At 41.3% G+C, this 12678-nt stretch overlaps 1 protein-coding gene across 3 annotated transcripts in view; it reads right to left on the bottom strand.

Moving 5' to 3' along the window:
* Nucleotides 1-12678, bottom strand: part of NT5DC1 (5'-nucleotidase domain containing 1) — a 95888-nt gene that overhangs the window by 61338 nt on the left and 21872 nt on the right. The window lies entirely within an intron of this gene.

The following is a 12678-nucleotide window of genomic DNA, read 5'->3' as shown; positions in this document are numbered from 1 at the left end:
CTGAAAGGAAAGTGGGTCTTGGCCTGACACATCTGCCATCCTCTTTCCACTTTGGATGGACAACATAGGAATAAAGGGGGAAAGGAAAACCGGTGAGCTCTAAAGGAGCGGAGTAGGAATGAACACAGGGTAGTCTGGAAGGAAGCTGTTGCTAAGCTGGACCAATTCATTTGGTAACACATTGAAAGGTGGAACATACAGCGTGGGAAAAATGCTTCAGTTACAACATTAGTCCAAAAACAACTTCCTTGAATGCTCTTAAACTTTTTGTAACATAGGAACAGCACAAATAATTTAATTTTTATACATGCTTTTAAAAAAAAAGCCTACTATTTTTACCAATGTGATAAAGAGCCTAATGATGATGGAACAGATACAAGTAAAAACTGAAAATATTGTGTGAATGACTCATAATAAGCAAACTTGTAATGCTATGTTTCATCATTCTATTTGTAAACTGGCCTTAAGACAAGCGGGCCTTTCCCACAGTGGCTCCCTGTTTGTGGAATTCCCTCCCCAGGGAGGCTCAGCTGGCGCCTTCGTTAAATATTTTTAGGCGTCAAGCAAAAACATTCCTCTCCTTGCAAACCATTGGGCTAACTAGCCAACTGAAGGCCTTTAAACTGGGGTGTGTGTGTGTGTGTGTCATTGTTTTTGTTTGTTAACATGGGAATTGTGTGTTTTTATATTGTAAACTGCCCTGTTTACAATGAAGGGCACTATAGAAATTTAACAAATAAATTCAATCAACAAGTCATGTTTGCTGCTCAACAATCACATGACCTGCAACTAATGGTTCATCCACATTTCCTCTTGTCCTGTGCCTAGAAGGCAAGGTCTGAGCCATTTCCCACTTGTCTTGGGTATTCTAGGCACTGGCCCAAGTTTTGCCTTTCCCCCACCACTTCCCGCCTGAAAACCAGCTCTCTAGCACTGAATTGGATCAAATGTCAATCTGGAGAAAACCAGAATGGTGTTGGCTTCAATTCAGCAGTAAACATGGGTTTCCCTGGAAGAAAGCTGTGGGGCAATTAGAAGTGTGGATGAGCCCTTTGCAGAAAAGACATTGCAGGAAAATCAGGTGAGCTCATAAACCTTTCATAGGTATTCAACATCATGCTGTTACAAATATTCCATCTGCACAAGCAATGTTCTGGGGGTTCTTCCAACTCCCCCAAAGCCAATTTTGAGGGGTGTTGGGAGGAAGAAGAGGGACAAAAGTGGAAGCCCTTACACAGGGTCACCACTGGCAGGGTTCATTAGATGAATCCCACCCATAAAACCTTTGTTCTAAGCTGTGCTGATATGAAATCAGTAAAACTGTGCATTCAGGAGAAGGCCATTTGATATGGCTATCATCAATCTTTGACATGTTTCATACAGGCTTTAATTACCAGCCAAATGTCAATTGTGAATAGCAGGATTAATGTTCAAGGGCCTGTATTGAACACCTGCACGGGATCCCTTTTTGGTTGGAATTAAAGTACCAGAGGCAGCAGGCAGGTATTGACTCAGAGGCAATGTTAGGTTTACTCTTCTGCATAGGAAAGCGAATTTATTTTTATTTATTGCAAGCATTCACTTATAAAGTGGGAACTGACACAGAGAAGACCTGATCTCAGTGTCCAGAGAAGGCTTTGTACCAATCTGTGACCAAAATTAAAGCTCATTTAGTGTTCCATGTAACTCAGCAAGAATCACTGCCAGCGGAACCTTCCCCTGAGTCAGGCACCGGTCCATTTACACCAGTCTACTCAACTGGCAGAGGCTCTGCAAAGACTCAGGCAAAGGTCTTTGACAATGGATCTTCTTTTCAGTGGATTTACCAGAAACGTTCTGCACACAAAACATTTATTTTTCCAGGAGAAGGGTTGTAACTCACTAGCAGAGCACCTGCTTTACAAACAGGTCCCATGTTTGAGTCTGAGTCTTGGTAGGACTAGGAATGACTCATCTGAAATTAACAGAAAATACTGAGCTAGATGGACCAGTGGTCTGTCTTAGTGCACTATCACTGAGCTTTGGCACCTTCCATACTTGCAGAGTCTTAATTTGTTTTCTTACTGTGTGAGAAAACCAGAAACTGGCTTTAGGGGGAAACGGGGAGACGAAAATCTCAGCAATATACAAAAATCAAGATGTTTATTAGATCAGAGTGTTTTGGAATATATATATTCTTCAGGGGCATTATAAACACACCACTGTTCTATAATGTGTTTTGCGACCAAATTTGGTTACAGAATACAGCAGAGATGTTCATTATAAGTGCTCCTGAAACAGAAATACAGTGGTACCTCAGGTTACAAACACTTCAGGTTACAGACTCCGCTAACCCAGAAATAGTACCTCAGGTTAAGAACTTTGCTTCAGGATGAGAACAGAAATCATGCTCCGGTGGCGTGGCAGCAGCAGGTGCCCCCATTAGCTAAAGTGGTGTCTCAGGTTAAGAACAGTTTCAGGTTAAGAACGAATTCCAGAATGAATTAAGTTCTTAACCAGAGGTACCACTGTATATTTTGCAACACATTGGGCCAATAAAATATTTATTTTTGTGAGCCCTTGAGATTTCCACTCCTCTTTTTTTTTGCTTGCTATTGGTGTCTTTGCTTTGCAAAGAAACTGGCTTTGAACAGATAGTAAAAGTGGTTAAAAATAAGAAAATAATTGAATTATTATGTCTAACTGCAAACGAGCACTAAAGTACCAATAGCAATCTGCATAAGGGATGTCTATTCATCTTATGGCACACCACATATTAATAGGCAGTTATAATGGTACCACTTACACCATTTCTCATGCATTCCTTATAAAGTTCCAATAGGTGCCAAGCTTTTCCATTATAGGCCAGCTACAATATTCATTTCATTTCATTTCAAATGTCAAATATTCACAAGGCATTCCCAACCCCTTCAGTAAAACTGAAGCAGCTCTTTGGACTCCAGCCAAATAATTTTACATCTGTGCTTTATTTCAAAGTACACATGTTTCGCCTAACCTTTTCTTCCAAGCATGTTTTATGTTTTAAACCTTTCCAACACAAAATAAGTAACATTCCATGTCATGATTTTCTTACTGTATCTCTCTGTGTTTGCCACCTATAACATTACAAAAGCAACCGAGCAGCTCCATTGTTTTGGCATCTTGCTCCATGTATAGCAGTAGGTTCTTGTAGTCTCTCATTGAGTTATTTGAAAAGACAAGAACACAGTCTCTCAAATTACTCCTCTGAAAGCATTGAATGCATGTATTATGTGGCAGCTTGACAAGGTGACAGACAGGGTGTTACCAAGGAACCTATGTTAAATGTGGAAATGCCAAAGCTCCTTAGTACTTCGTTGTTGATGATGATGAGTCTGAGAATGCAGCCTTCTTGGCCACCAGCCCCCAAAGAATCCTCTTTATACAGCTGGGAGCCATCTCAGTTCAGTTTTCCAGACAGAAAGAGACTTTCTGAAAGAGCACCACCACGCTGAGCTCCATGTTGAATGTAGATAATTGCACAATGTCCTGTGAAAAATTCCCAGGAGGGCTACCTTGGTTGGGTTACCTGTTTTATCATTACTAAGTCCTCTAGTTCTAGCATTTCATCAGCACTGAAGTTTTTATTAGTATAGAGGGCTATCAGGTGTACCTCCAGCACCTATCACATGGTCTTTCAGTAGTGTCTCTGTAGCTACCAGGACCTACTTGCTTTCAGCTGATTAATGATTTTTTTAAGCTTTATTTTTCTATGAGAACAGTGCTGTATACAATGGGTATGTGTAGCCCTTCAGATATTGTTCATAGCTGCCAAGTTTTCCCTTTTCTCGTGAGGAAGCCTATTCAGCATAAGGGAATTTCCCTTTAAAAAAGGGAGAACTTGGCAGCTATGATGTTGTTGAACTACAATTCCCATTTTTCCTGACCATTGACCAAACATGACATGAAGGCTGGCAACATTAACCCTGTCGTATGGGAATCCCGTGCAAATGACTGCAGTGCCTGGAGACGATCAGTCGCAGGACAAATGGCTGCTGGGAGGAGTGCAGAGAGAAGAAATGCAATGATACATCTGCATCAGCTCAACCAGATGCCGTCATCTGCCCCAGCTGCAACAATGCATGCCTCTGCCGTATCACTCTCTACAGTCATAGCAGACGCTGTAACTTTCCAACGGTTTGATCCCCGAAAGCACACACTTCCATTGGCTGCAGCTGATGGGAGCTGGTGTGCAACAAAATCCAGAGTCCCTAAGATTCCCCATCCTTGGCTTAGAGAAGCTTATCAGGGTGCAGTGAATGGTACTGTGTCATAAGGTGAAAATGTAACACTGCAATAAATGCTTCTCACTCACCAGACAGAAGTTATTCTACTCTAAAAGTCAAACTGTTTACTTACATTGCAATCGCCACATTTGCACCCATGCCTTTAAATAAGTTTACTATATAAATAAGTTTTATTTATTCAACTTCTATTCTGCCTTTCATCCCAAAGGAACCTGGGGTGGCAAACACATCAATAACAGTATCATTTAAAGCACACTAAAACAGTTTAAAACAATTATGTTCTCAGAGCCAAGGATTTCACAGTTGCCAGGAATATAACAACAAGAAGTAGATTTTAAAGGGAAGTTTTGATTTCCAAAAGACAACTGAGTTCCTGGTGCACATGGAACAGAGAAGATGGGAAGATGGATTTAGTGCACAAACAACCATGAAGTTCTAGCATACCATTTTAGTAAAATAAACTAAACACCAGAATTCACCCTGCTTAAAAAAAACATGCTCAGACACTTATTTGTCCTGATACAAAAGAAAAGATCCAAAATATTTTTCACCTGAGCACCTGTTTACATATGTGGAGTTCTTCATGAATCAGATGTTTGCCCATGACCAGGCAGCAAGCCAATGAATACTTGTATTCATAAACTTTGCTACCTGCTGAAGAAAGCACACTTTGCAAAATAGCTGCTAAGTGTCCAGAAAGCGGCTATGGAAGATTCCATAATTATGTGGTTTTTGAGGCAACACCTTGGAACCTTTTTACCTCTGGGGGAAGTGGGTTTAGCTGTCACCCCTCATACAACATCCAATCAGGATTTCACTGGAGTTCACAGACTGAAGAAAAGTAGGGAAACCAGTGCAATGCTAGTTTTCCTGTGGACCACACAAGCTATAACTTGAAATAATGTTAACACTTATTTTGACATGTGGGAACATGCAAGTGGATTTTGATTACAACAGTAGTGACAAAAGTGAAAAGGAGTATGTGGATATTTAAAGAGAATGGGAAAGTTAACATTCACCATCTGTTAGAACTTCAACACATAAAAAGGAGCCTACTTTTTTTTACCTTTCCCTCACTCAAAGGAACCTGAAGGGGCAGCCTCTTTCTTATACTGATTATTATTAATGCTGAAGGAGGTCATATTGACAAGCTGTGCCTCAAATTCAACTCCACTGCCCACCTTTATTGGTGGCAAAACAAAAGAGTTATAGCAGACGATCCTACTCTTCACTCTCAAGCAACAAATGTGGGATAGGCAGAACCAGAAATGATAGCGCAACAAGAACCATGCATTCTTGGTTGGGGGATGGAGGAATGCAAAAAAGATATCAAGTTCTAGAAACAGATTTTCTGTGTGTGAATATATGTGTCCTTGTCGCAGAACACTTATCTCACATCCTCTCTGATGGTGTGTTATTTTGTGGTTCATGTGGGCCTGAACAACTGCTCCCCTATGTTAAGCTTGCACCTGTTGTTTTATTTTTTTGCCCCTTTTGGCAGGTGGGTGTGGTCTTGTTTTTAACTTTCACGGTTTGTTAGCTGCTTCAGGTGTAACTTTTGGAACTGAAAGGCCAGATATCAATAAATAAACAATTTTAGCAGTGTGCAGACAGTTCAGGAAAGACAGTGTATGGACATACATACACACAAGCCTTCTTGCAGACCACTAACATCTAGGTACAATCCATGCTATGACCATACCTTGCACATGAAGCCTAAGGGGATGGGGAGGGCTCTGTCAGCCCAATCAGTCTCAAAAACAGGGTTCAAATTGTGCAGGGGAAGCTTAAGCATACACAGCTTGCAAGCTCAGAGGCTCTAAGTAAAAGGTATGCTCAATATGTGAAGCCTGCCATCTCAAGTGCACTTGCCCAACATAGTTCAACTCCATCTAGTCATCTTCACAGGGTTTCACAGAGACACCATAGTGAAAACACTATTTTACAAGGTGGGACTAAAAAACAAAAAAGAACATATAATTATAGTGATACTTCATATGACCCTTTCCATTTAAACCAGAGTGTACTACAGAGAATTCAAACTCCACTGATATCACTGAAATCAGTCACAGTCAAATAACCTGTGAAGTGAAAGTATGGCTACTGTGCTATTGTTCAAATAATTTCTTGTAGTTGTGGCAGGATAACCATCCCTCATCCTCATCACAAGAAGGGCATTAAATGGTTGTCAACATAGTCCACAGTCAACTGAGGTGAATCACCTATGGTGACTATTTCTCGTTTCATCAGGACAGCAACGGTCACACAAAATAAATTACAACAGCTCCAAACTCCCATATAGCCAGTGGGGTTTTTTCCTATTGGGTACTTCCAGGGTCTGCAACAGAGGCTGGCATACCCAGTCATCTGTCAAAGCTGACCCATCATGGCCATCACTACTGCCCCCTATAAAGCCCCTGGTCCTGCTGCTGTGCCCTTTTGCACAGACGCCCGTTCACCTGCCCCCTCTGTGTATGTTAACACATTGAGGAACTGGAACTGTACCATTTATTTAACTCTCCTTCTAGGAGAAGGATTGAACCCAGAGGGAGAAAGGAAGTGAATGGCCTGCAATGACAGTGATCAGGAGGAAGTGGTCTCACTAAAGAAGGGACCCACTAATGCCATTTTGCCCAACAGATCCTCAAATCTGGAGCTGGCACCGGGTCCTTTCTATTTCACAGGAAAATAAAACATGCAGAAGAACTCTGACTTCTTCTTTTGTATCCTGCCCATCTGACTGGGTTGCTCTACCCACTCTGGGTGGCTTCCAGTATATATAAGAACATGATAAAACATTAAACCTAGAAGAAGAAGGAGGAGGAGGAGGAGGAGGAGGAGGAGGAGGAGGAGGAGGAGGAGGAGGAGGAGGAGGAGGAGGAGTGGTTTGGATTTGATATCTCACTATATCACTACCCGAAGGAGTCTCAAAGCGGCTAACAATCTCCTTTCCCTTCCTCCCCCACAACAAACACTCTGTGAGGTGAGTGGGGCTGAGAGACTTCAGAGAAGTGTGACTAGCCCAAGGTCACCCAGCAGCTGCATGTGGAGGAGCGGAGATACGAACTCGGTTCCCCAGATTATGAGTCTACCGCTCTTAACCACAACACCACACTGGCTCTTAAAAAGCTTCCCTATACAGGGCTGCCTTCAGATGCTTCCTAAATACTATATCATTGACTGAAATCTGTACAAATTTATCTCAGCAAGGTATTGCTGAGCATATTTAGAGAGCTCAGCAAACTCATACCACATTACATATTTGTAGGACTATAACATGTACATTGTTTTAGCTAAAGCCACAAGCATTAAAATTGACAGCAGGCAAACGGACACCTGAAACACAGCTATGCTATTGGGACTAAACTGGGTAAAATAAAAATATTCTTGTGCTAAATAAGGTGTTTTGGTCAAGAGTCACCCTAAATGACCACTCAAGTTATCATGCATCTAATGCCAAAAGAAACAAGCCACTCTTCCACTGGAGAATGAATTTAGGGAATGGTTTACAGGAAAATACCACTATTCTATTCATCCTCCATATAGGAAAGCTCAGCTGATAGAGCATGAGACTGTTAATCTTAGGGTTGTGAGTTAAAACCTCATGTTGAGCAAAAGATTCCTGCATTGCAGGGGGTTGGACTAGATGACCCTAGTAGTCCCTTCCAACTCTACAATTCTATGATTCTTTGTATGATGTGAACCTTAAAAAAGGAAAAATGCAAAATAGAATTGTTACAGTACAATCCTAAAAATACTACTCACTGGTTTTATTCTAGTAAGCCTGTGTAGAAGTACATCCTTGCAGGACAATTCTTTAGGCTAACCAAGGTTGCAACTATGCTGGTGTTTACATCAATCTAACAAGTTGGTAGTCTATGCTCCTCTAGTAACAGCATCAAAAGCAAGTAGGAAATGGTTAAGGATCAACACAGCAACAGTAACGTATCTCACAGAACGTCTTGTAACTACATCTTCACAATACTGCTTATTATGGACAACCATTAGCTATGCATGGAATAAATAAAACATCACACAGCAAAGCACGCAAAGCTTTGGAGGAAGGGCCATAGCTCAGTTGTAAAGCACCTGCTTTGCATGCAAAAGGTTGAACCTTTAGCTTCTCCAGGTAGGACTGGGAGAGATGCCTTCTGAAACCCTGTACAGCTGCAGGAAATCAGTTTAGACAATACTGAGATAAATGGACCAAGGGTCTGGCAGTATAAAGTCATGCATGGCAAGCACTAATTGTTGAGGCAACCTCCACAAGGCAAAGTCCTTCCTGCAACATTAGTTTTGGATGGCAAAAGGGTGAAGAAGCAGGATTTGGATGGGAAAGGGGTGAAGAAGCAAGCCCAAGAGTCTCATTCCGGAAAGCAACACCATAACCACACAACTACAGGTACTGACAAAAGGAGGACTTCATTGTTTCAGCCTAAGACACATGCCCTCCCCTCTCCTACAGATCCATTCATGGATCTAGGGTTGCTTGTCATATAGAAATGTGATATAAATGTAATAAATTACAATAAGCAACAGATATAGATCAGTATCAAAAAGTGTATTCTGTTGATGTGTATCTCAGTAGAACAGCACAGCCTTTCAAAAGTGTACAAGATATCCCAGGTTTTATCATAGTTACTCATTCCCAAGAGAAAGGTCTATAAATATATCCAGGCCCTGGAGCACTGCGGTGATTGGCATAGGGATCAAAGATGACTGAATGACTCAGTTATGCCGCAGGATATTTGTAATTCCAGTCAGCCATGCTTAAGTTTGTTCATTTGACTGCTTGGCAGTGTTTTTTGGTGCTCACTCCACATTGTGTGTTCCATGATAAAGACAGGTGAATTGGGGCCTCCAGGCAGACAGGAGAGTAATTGGCGCAGCTTTTCCTACCACTGTACCGTCATGTTGGGTAAAGTTGCACTTGTTACATTTCTGCCCACCACATAGCTTTCAAAGTCAAGAAGTCCCACAAAGAAAAAGTGTTGTAACCCTGCATAGGAATAGTCACTGCTGCTGAGGTAGGTCTTACAGGACACAGACCTACCGCTTTTACTTTGTGTTAGGGCAGGCATCCCCAAACTTCGGCCCTCCAGATGTTTTGGACTACAATCCCCATCATGCCTGACCACTGGTCCTGTTAGCTAGGGATCATGGGAGTTGTAGGCCAAAACATCTGGATGGCCGCAGTTTGGGGATGCCTGTGTTAGGGTGCTTCCCGTGTAACTGATTCCTAGCGTCCCTAATTTCTGCCTATTTTGTAAATAATCACAAGGCCAATTACTCTAAACTCTGGTTCATTGTCTTGCTGCTAATTCCCCCCATACTGGAAACCCTGGTTTTGCGCACCTTGACTCTTCATTAAAGAGCCCAGAACATGTCATTCAGGTACTCATGTGCAATTTACATGTTTGTTAGAGGTTAGGAATATAAATCATGCCAGCAAATGAGACTGGTATTCACCATCACTGTTCTTTTAGTCTGCAAATGTTGTGTAGATAATTACATTATTTTCTGTATTGTTGTTGATGTTTCCTTTCCATTGAAATGCACTGAGTGGTCTTAATGCAATGAATAACATAATTTAATTATGCTAGTATAAATGAGATGAACAGCTTATTTTTTAGTAGAAGCTGAACTGTAGCAGAATGGCAATAGTGCTGATTGTGACAAGTGCAGGAGGGGATGGAAACTGCTTCCACCACCCTACATCCTGAACTATCACACATATGTAGACATGGGCACATTGCAATATCAAGTTCCCATTTGTGTGCTTTTTAGGCATGGGAATATGTGATGAAGGTCCATGCCATGAATCTTTATATGTGAGGCTTATATACTTCTGTTGTGATTCACTGCTAAGTAGGTTAGATTCCTTTTCTCCAATGCAGCTAGGGAAGATGGGTTAGAGTCAAGAGTTCTCAACTGACTCCTTTGAGTGCATCTTTAGTTACAGCAGATATTTTGCTGGCTTACGTTTGAGCGGCCAGGAAAAACAACTCTAGCCATGAGGAATATAGGGTCTGAATTAAACTAGCAATTCCTTTGTTCCTCCTTCATCAATATGCCTTCATAAGATGTCATAGTTCATGTAGCACTTGTGGAGACTTGTTAAGTTGACATAACAATGTCAATACATTGTGATAATATCACTAGACTGGCATAACGTAGTTACACTTGTGTATAGAATGTAGCAGCAATTCTGCACTCATCCAGCCAGGGCAACTCACATATAGTGCCATACAATTTTAAGAGGTAAACTTATCCCAGCATTAATTGGACTTTACTTAAGAAAATAAGTGTTCTGTAAAAAAAAAATACTTGTCAATTGGTCAGAAGTCTGAAAAAGGACTTAAATTTTTTTTAAAGCCTTTTTATTTAGAAATACAGGTAACTAGATTAACAATCTCCCCTCATGTAAACTAATTCTAAGTGGCTAGATTGTGTTTTAAATTATACAAAGTAAAACTAAAAGCAAAATAGTTCTTTTACTGTCTTTACCTGCAGCACTAAGTCCTGGACCCCTTGCACTTGGAACCTCCTTCTCACTGCTGTCTTGTGGCTGCTCAAATCATAGCCTTGCCTGCTCTATACCCAACACCTTTGCTAACCAGTTGCTTCTCAATGAAATATGTCTGGAACAGGCCACCACTGTTTACCTCTGTGGGCCATGCGTGGCCACAGCCCTCTGGACTACAGAGTCCCTTCCAGCAGTCACTACAATTTGCTGCTACAACACAAAGCTCAGGGTGTGGGTTTATTTACAAGTACAAGTCTTTGGTCAGGTAATCAAATAAGAAAAACAGGTGCATTTTTGAAAGTCATGTGTTACTACAAATAGCAGTGAAGGCATACAAATAATCCCACAATTCATATGCAAGCCTACAATAGAAATATATTTATGTCAGACACCAAGGCTCATTCCAAGGAAAGGAGTGGGATAATGGTCAACATAGTTTTGTGTACTTTCTCCTTCCTTCATCAAACATATGTGACCACACAGAGGCTAGTCAATCCTTTTGCTATGAGTAAGCTATTAAAAAAAACTATTGAAACTAAGAAGCAAAAAATACAAACATACAATTATTTGTCTCTTCAATTTACAGTTGTACTTTGGTTCTTGAATGTAATCCATTCCGGAAGTCCATTTAACTTCCGAAAACGTTTGAAAACCAAGGAGCGGCTTCTGATCAATTGGAAGCCACGAAGGCCATGTTGGATGTTCGGCTTCCAAAAAAGTTCGCAAACCGGAACATTCACTTCCGGGTTTGCGGTGTTTAGGAGCTAAAACATTCGAGTCACAAGGCATTTGAGAACCAAGGTACGACTGTACTGGCACTAAAAGCCCAAACCTTTCAATTTCTTTGTAATTTAAACAGGCAACAAGTAGCAGATCCAGGATTCAGTTTGTTGCCATACTGACCCTTTATGCTAGTAACTACAGTAGCTACAATTACACCAATACCAAGTAACAGACGAATAGCAGACTGTGATTGCTGCAGTTAGCACCAACCCCCTGCCATCCTGCCATCTTTGGAGTGTCATGTTTGCACATGGGCCTATCTACAGAGACCCCATTGCATGTAACCCCAATTGCACATCTCTAACCAAATATTTGGTGAGCTGAAATCAGTTTGAGCTTACACATGTAAATATTTTTGCAAAAGTGGCATCTAGTGCATGCCAGGTGCACCAAGGGGGGGGGATAAGTTGTAGCAATAATAGTATCCTGACTATTTTGTGGGGAACAAAATCTGATTCAGAATGGGTAAGAATGTTCATAACAAACTACACAGAACCAGAACTACTAATGTAGGCCCACTGCAAAGATATAGGATCATCCATACCCCAAAACATGTATAACAAGGTTGTATGTGTGCTGAAAGAACATAACTAAAATAAGGTCATATTTCAAGTTCATATGGGCACTTAAATGTGTACATGGAACTCTTAGCACACAACATGTTCCATCTGGTAAAGGAAATCCATACCTGGAATACCTGGAAAGAAGCATGTACATGAAACTACTTCCTCCATTGAAATGGAAGGTGGAGTGCTTCCAAGCAGCACACATTAGAGTTCTGATGCTCAAAAGAAATGCTCTATCAATTATGTGCAGTTGCTCACATAAACATTAGTTTTACCAGGCTTCCATGATTTAGAATAGTTGTTGCTGTTGTTTCTGCAACCAAAGGCTGACGGAGGAAACAGAGGCAGGCACAGGAGGAGAGAAGGAATGGAAGCATTTTTTTGCAGCCGGGTAAGATAGAAACTAGGGACGTGGGTGGCGCTGTGGTCTAAACTACAGAGCCTAGGGCTTGCCGATCAGAAGGTTCGAATCCCCGTGACGGGGTGAGCTCCCGTTGTTTGGTCCCAGCTCCTGCCAACCTAGGAGTTCAAAAGCATG

This window comes from Zootoca vivipara, chromosome 3 (genome assembly GCF_963506605.1).
Source record: "Zootoca vivipara chromosome 3, rZooViv1.1, whole genome shotgun sequence".
Classification (NCBI taxonomy): Eukaryota; Metazoa; Chordata; class Lepidosauria; order Squamata; family Lacertidae; genus Zootoca; species Zootoca vivipara.
The sequence above is the reverse complement of the archived record's forward strand: the minus strand, read 5'-3'. Positions and strand labels throughout refer to the sequence as shown.